Here is a 7,156-nt window from a genome sequence, read left to right as displayed (position 1 = left end):
ATGCATTTGTTGGCAAGGTCTTTCCATATTTTATTTGCTTTCTTTTCAGGAAAAAATCAGTTGCCAGGTATTGAGCCATCATAACTTGGCATTAGTTCTTCAAAATAGTGTAATTCCCAAAATAAAACAAATAGAAACAAAAAATATTTTTTTTGTTTTTTAAAAGTAAAAAATAATAAATTTTTAAAGAACATTTTAAAATTTTTTAAAATTATTTTATAAAAATAATTAAATAAAAAATATTTTTAAAACATATTTAAAAGCATACCCAATGTGTCAAGGACATTTTAAGTTTTAAAACAAATTTTCATTCTATAAAATATTAAATAATAATTTTAAAAAATAATTTTTTACAACTATTTTGAAAAACACTTTTCAAATAAAATCTTAATATTTATCATTATTTTTCTCTCGTTTTATTATTATTATTATTTAAAATTAAAAATGTTAAAAAGGCGGTAAGAATAAATAACCTACAATTTAAAAATAATTAATTAATAATTTAAATTTTAAGCTAAAATTAGGGGTTAAAACCAAAAATTTAAAATAGAATTAAAATAAAAGTATAATAAAAAAAATGTTGGGATAGTGCTGAAATGTAATGCCCAAATTGACATAAATATATGTATATATTAGAAAATTTCATGGTTATTAATCTCTGTATTTCCTAGTTCCAATAATTTCATCTGACCCATTACCATTGACTCAACCATTTGGTCTCTTGAGCTTTGACCCAAAATGCCACATTTTAAAAAAAAAATGCATAAACTAAACCAAATATGAAAATAATGCCCAATCTAGTGCGTCTGGGCCACGTGGAATGCCACATCATAAAACTGTAGTTGGTAACTACGATTTTGAATTTTTTTAAATTGGTCAAAACCGTAGTTGGTAACTATGGTTTTGAATTCCTTTTCTGTCCCTTTCCCATTAGGTTTCTCCATTTTCCCGATTGGCTTTCTTCCCTTTAGGGTTTCGTTCTTCCCTTTAGGGTTTCATCCTTCCCGTTGCATCCTTGGTTCAAATTCAAATTCTGGAAGTCGTTGTCAGGTAAGATTTATGAATTTTTCAGTTAATCGTAAATTTTAATTTTTTTTTTTTTTTTTGTAAATCTGTTTGGTTTTTTGTTGTAGATTTGTTTGGTTTTTGTTTGGTAAAGACATGTTTGATTTTATTTTGATTTTGAGCTTAGCAGAAAGAAAATGGTTTTTTTGGTAAAGAAAACGGATATGGAATGGGGGACCAGTATGGATTTCTTTTTGTTAAAGATACCAAAAATGGAGGGGACCACTGTAAAAAAACTCCGGTGATTTTTGTTATAGAAATAGAAAATATCTTCAAATATTTGTTACCAAGAGTGAGAGGACCACTCAGATGGTATATCTTCAAATATTTGAACAAGAATCTTAAACCCATTCTCAAAATATATGCAAAATGTTTTGTTGTTTAGTTCTCCACTTCTTGGAACCTTGAGATTTTTTTATATAGTTCTTTAGTTTGGTGATACTTGATTTTTTTTCCATTCAGCTTCCTATGAGATTCTAATTGAACATAATTTAATGATTTTTTATTATTAAATCTATTCTCTTCTTTGCATCTGCAGAAATTCTCATTCCTTTTATTGTAATTTTATTGAACTAATGAAAAGTTGAAAACTTGAACATTCAATCCTTCATCAGTTGGTATATATGAGATTTTTAATTATTTTATTTGTATTTTCTCTCATTCTGCCACTCAGTAAGAAATTATTAGAACTTGTCTAGTACTATTTTTTAAAATTGTTATAAAAAACAATTTTTGAGGACAATTTTTTAAACTATCTGTCAGTTATTTTCAAAATTTTACTTGAAACCCCCAATGTAAAAAATAATTTTTAAATTTATTATCTGCGTTTCTAGATTTTTAGCCAATATTCGGACTTACATCATATATATTTGCATGGGAAACATATGAATTGAATGAAAGGCAGGGCTCACGATCAACTTCCTTTTTAGTTATTCTTTCTGCTTCTTCTTCTTCTTCTTCTTCTCCTTCTCCTGCTACTGTTTTGGTTTACCTCAAGAATCTCTTTGCCTTTCTCTTCCAAATTAAACCTTAATCAAAAGCTTTAGTACAAGCATATTCTTCTTTTTCTTCTTCTTCTTCTTATGAGGTTGCTCTCCTGTATTTGTGGATAGGTAAGCTTCAAAGCTTGGTTTTTCTCCCTTCTTGTGGGTTCAATCTTACGTTTTCACTGTCAAAAACATTCCATGTAAATTTGAATAACCACTGTAAAACTCATGAAAAAACTAGACCCATTGTTTTTTTTTTTTGTGAACAAGGTTGTTTAGATTGAACACTATGTTAATAGATCTCATTGTCTGATCCTTTTTTATTGATCTCCCTAATCTTTGCCCTATTCATCTTGTGGATCCTTTAAGGGGCCTATTTTCTAAAAAAGTTTTTGTTTTTAGAACAAACAATAGTTTTTCAATGTTTGGTAAGTTGTAGACTGGAAATAGCTTTTGAAAATTTATTCTAAACATAGAGTGGTTTGTTTGAATAAGTTTAAGGATTTTTCACATATTTTTTTTGTAGAGTGTTTTGAAAAATAATCTAAAAATAATGAGAATAAGTTGGAAAATTTTGTACTATTTCATAAGTATATTTGGGTTCTCAAAAAGAAGTTTATTCCTACCAATTAAAGGTTGTCAAGCAGAACCTAGCTAGCTAGTTTTTGAGAAATACAAAAATGGTAAATGAGGTGCAGTGCATAAACGTTACAAGTAAAATAGACAAAAACGCTGACCATGGATTGTTTGGTATGGAAAGTGTCAAGGGACATGTTTTTCTCTTTTGCTTTCATTTTCCATGCAGAAAAGTAATTAATGTGAAAAAGAAAAAAAGTATAGTAGCTTTAAGCTTATGATCTTTTCACAATATACATGGTACAATGAAAGGCTTAGTACACTTGGAGTAGAAGGCCTCTAGTATAAGTTTGTAACAGTTCAACTTTTGTTAATTTTCTTCCACTTAGGATTTGCCTAATAGTTCTCTTCTTGATATGTATGGAAGTTGCCAAGTTTGAAGAAGAAAAAATGAGAGCCCTTCATTTAAACAATTTCTTTTTTGCCTTGTATTTAGAGAGGAAAGTGTGTACACGAAAACAAAGTAATGGTTGCTATTATTAAGGTGGGTTCAAGGCCTTTATCCTAGCCATCAGAATCTGATCTTGACCTTTTTGTTGCCACTCCAGATGGGTGTTACTTCATATGGTAGACAACATAAATAATTTAAATTTTGGGAAAACCATATTGGGACTCAAACCCCCTTGTTCTTATACATGGCAAAAAAGTTCATGACTAGTGGGACTAATGTGATTTTTGTTTTACAATTGTTAATAAATATATATATACACACACACAAATTTTTATTTTTCTCATTTTAATAAAAAAAAATAAAGGAATTTTGGAGACAAATATATTTTTAATACATTTTTATCATACATAAGATATTAAAATAAACATCTAATAAATAATTTAATTTTAATTATCTTATTTCCAAATTTGATTTAAGTATTAAAAATATAAAAATGATTATCATAAATTTTTTAATGAGTCTTTGTTCATATTTTTTTTATTAATTAAACTTAATAGAAAAAAAATTACAAATATTTTAAAAATCATACATATATCATCATTTCTTTTGTATCTTTTAGATATATCAATGTAAAATGTGTTTTCAAGTTCTATATATTATTAATTTATTATCGAATATTAGAAATAATATATATATATATATATATATATATATATATATATATATATATATATATATATATATATATATATATATATATATATGCGTATTATTTCTTGTTTTTTCTTTTTTTTTTCCTCAAAATTTCTTCCATCGATTTATTTGTCAAAATTTCCATTGATATTTCCCGATATATCCTAGTATATTCGTAAAATTCAACTACTGATATATCCATGAAAACTGATGTCTCATCCTTGGTTCTACTATCTTTTTGAGATCATGCTTCCCATATCCCATGTTGTCCCCTGTTTTAGATATGCAATTTGGTAATTCATATGAAATTGTTGATTTATCCTAGGTTATTGATTAATCTTCACACACAATTTCTCACCTAGACAGCTCCTGATCAATGAAACTAGTCAAAAGAAGGGACCTAGCTTTCCAAAAACAGAATAAACACATATATCAAATTTTTATAATTGTGTAATTGATATTTTATTAATATATTTTTTTTTTGGTCAGTTACTTTTATTTGATTTTGATTTTGATTTTTTTTTTCGACTTTTAGCTTTAATCAAATATCAATTGATTCATGAATAATAACATAATTGTTTAAATTATATATTATTTAATAGTTCATAACATTCAATTTTATTTTAATATATGATATTTTATAATAAAAAAAATTTGGTGGATTATTTTTTATTTAATTTTAAGATTATTGTAATTTTTTAACTCAACATTTATTGATTTATAGCCCACTACCTAAGTTTTAAATTAAAATTCTATAAAAGATTTATCTATGATTATATTTGTATCATAGATAACTATTTAAATAAAAAAATTATTATTATGAAGTGATTTATATTTTTCCTCCTAATGTGTAAAAATGTGTTTTATTATATAATTGTGTATTCTCATGTTAAAATATTATATGCAATTTCTCTTGCTATTATTTTCATTGATTATTAAACCATTTGATATTGTAATTTTTGTAGGTAAATCATGTCTGAATCTATTGTCCCTGTGATTTGCTTTTGTAAAGGAAAAATGTTGAGGACAGAAATAGATGTAAAGTATATTGGGGATCTAGTTGTAATTGTGCCTTTGAATGTGCCTGTTATTTGAACCTATGAACATTTGTTATCTATGATATACTCGAGAACTGGCATTGACAAAAAACAATTTCAATTAGTCCTCAACTGTAGATATCCTTTAAAAAGGGAAAATAGGTTTCAACCTTGTCCAATATGGGATGATAATAGTTTATCTCAAATGTTGAAATTGGTTAATACATTTGGAATGGACGAAATTGAATTGTATATTGAACAAGTGTCAGTACAACCATGGGAGAGGGGACAATTTTTAGGTAACTTAACACAATTATTACTCGGACAAAATGATAATGTTGAGGAATTTGAGTATGATTGTGGACCTAGTAGTGCCCCAGTTGCAATGACTTATGAGTGTAGAGCAAATGAAAATGAAGAAGAATGTGAATCCCAAGAAGGTGATGATCAAAGTGAGAGAGCAGAAGATGTTCAACATGATGGCGATGGGGTGTTCGAATTTATTGATGAGGAAAACAATAATGTTAATGTTGTTTCATCTTTCTTAACTCCTCACGAAGCAATGGAAAGTGAACAAGGGAGATATGTCTCCGTGGATGGGGAATGTTGTGATATGTCAAATAACCCAGATCCTGATGATCCAATAGAGTATTCCCCTATTCACTATCACTCGACACCATCATTGCAGTTTGAAAATGTAGAAAACATTGGTAACGCCGTTTCAAGTAACTAGACCCCATGGGGGAACACTAATATTGGAAACTCAGGTGGAGAGTTCATGGTTGGCCAAGTTTTTAATTCAAAAGCAGATTCACAACATGTTGCGAAGTTGTACTCTTTAAGTCAACACCAAGAGTACGTTGTTGTTTCGTCAACTATAAAGTTGTTGGTCCTAAGATGCAAGAAGGTTGAGCAATCGCAATGTCCATGGAAACTTCGTGCTATGGTTGTAAAGGTACAACTTCATTTGTAATCAATAAATACAATGGTCCCCACAAATGTGTAAATCCTTGCTTGAATCGAGATCATCAACAATTAGATTCCAACTTGATTGCTGCTCATATCCAAGGAATGATTAAGGCACAATTCACATTGTCAGTGGCTGCTATTCAAGTAAGTATTGTGGAGAAATTCGGATACCAAATATCATACAAGAAGACATCTAAAGCGAAACTTAAAGCTCTTACAAACTTATTTGGTGATTTTTATAAGTCATATGCAGAGCTACCACATTTTTTCATTGCCTTAGAGCAGGCAAATCCAGGATGTGTTGTAATTTCAAAAACATTTCCTGGTATTATGGAGAATACATAAATATTTCAACGAGTTTTTTGGACATTTCAGCCATCTATTGAAAGATTCAAGCATTGTCGGCCTTTATTCAGTATTGATGGTACACATTTGTATGGGAAGTATAAAGACACTTTAATGATTGCTATGGATTGTGATGGAAATAATCAGTTATTCCCATTGGCTTTTGCCATAACAGAGGGTGAGAATATTGATAGTTGGGGATGGTTTTTGACATGTATTAGAACAAGAGGCACTAATAGGAGGAAACTTTGTGTTATATCAGATCGACATCTAGGCATTATGGCTGCAATGAGTGATGTTCATCTTGGTTGGTCTGAGCCATACGCATATCATAGGGTTTGTATGCGTCATCTTGCTAGCAATTTTATGACTCGATTCAAGGATAAAATATTGAAAAATCTGATGTGCAGAGTAGCCTTAGCAACCAAGATTGAAAAATTCAATAAACATATGAACATAATTGGGAGGATTAATGCAGCTGCACAACAATGGTTGGAAGCAATCCCTTTTGAAAAATGGGCACTCTCATGATGGAGGTCGAAGGTACGGCATCATGAGTACAAACATGTCGGAGGTGTTCAATAGTGTGCTTAAAGGGGCTCATAGCTTACCCGTAACTGCTTTGGTTCAATTGACATTTTTTCGGCTAAATAGTTATTTTGTTGTGAGAAGGGAACAAAGTGCTAATCGACTTGCTTCAACTGAGGAATACACTCCATATGTTGATGCTAAGATGAAGGCAAATATGGTTAAGGCGGGATCTCATGAGATTGTTTTATATGATCACATCCAAGGACAATTCCATGTGAAGAGTAATAGGGGTACTAAGAGTAGCTTAACTCGTGGTCGAACATATCGTGTCAACTTACAGGAGTATGCATGCACGTGTGGTAAAACACTCATATATGGATTCCCATGTAGTCATATTCTAGCAGCATGTCATTTTCGTTCAGTTGATTTTAGACCACTTTTTCAACACTACTACAGTACACAATCGTACTATAATACTTAAGCACCCTTGTTTCATCCCATTT

This window comes from Vitis vinifera, chromosome 5 (genome assembly GCF_030704535.1).
Source record: "Vitis vinifera cultivar Pinot Noir 40024 chromosome 5, ASM3070453v1".
Lineage (NCBI taxonomy): Eukaryota > Viridiplantae > Streptophyta > Magnoliopsida > Vitales > Vitaceae > Vitis > Vitis vinifera.
The sequence above is the reverse complement of the archived record's forward strand: the minus strand, read 5'-3'. Positions refer to the sequence as shown.